The sequence below is a fragment of the Seriola lalandi genome, unplaced genomic scaffold (assembly GCF_002814215.2).
Source record: "Seriola lalandi dorsalis isolate HSWRI2012SDOR001 ecotype SW California unplaced genomic scaffold, Sedor1 jcf7180002054116, whole genome shotgun sequence".
In the NCBI taxonomy this organism is placed as follows: Eukaryota; Metazoa; Chordata; class Actinopteri; order Carangiformes; family Carangidae; genus Seriola; species Seriola lalandi.
In genome coordinates, this window is record NW_019524669.1 from 1 (window position 1) to 584 (window position 584).

The window sequence follows — 584 nt, forward strand, 5'->3', positions numbered from 1 at the left end:
TGAACTGAGTGATCCTTCATCTCCATCAGACAGTGGAAGATGTTGATGCTTCTGTCAGGAGAGGTTTTTGGCCTCTTCCTCTTCAGGTTGTTGATGGCTCTCTGGATGGTTTCTGGACCGTTCTCTGTCTGACCCAGCAGACCTCCTAAGAGTCTCTGGTTGGACTCCAGAGAGAGGCCATGAAGGAAGCGAACAAACAGGTCCAGGTGACCGTTTCTGCTTTTGAGGGATTTCTCCATGGCTGCCCACAGGAAGTCATCCAGGATTAAATCAACATGTTGTTTCCTCAGGAAGTCCTTCAGGACCTTTCTCTTCCTGTTGGTGTAACAGTGGAACATGTAGACTGCAGCCAGAAACTCCTGAACGATCAGATGAACAAAGCAGTAGACTGTTTTCTGGAAGATCACACTCTCTCTTCTGAAGATCTCAGTACAAAGTCCTGAGTACACCGAGGCCTCTGTGACATCAAGACCACACTGCTCCAGGTCTTCTTGGTAGAACATGATGTTTCCTTTCTGCAGCTGTTCAAACGCCAGCCTCCCCAGCTTCAGAAGAACTTCCCCGTCAGCCTCCGTCAGCTCCTG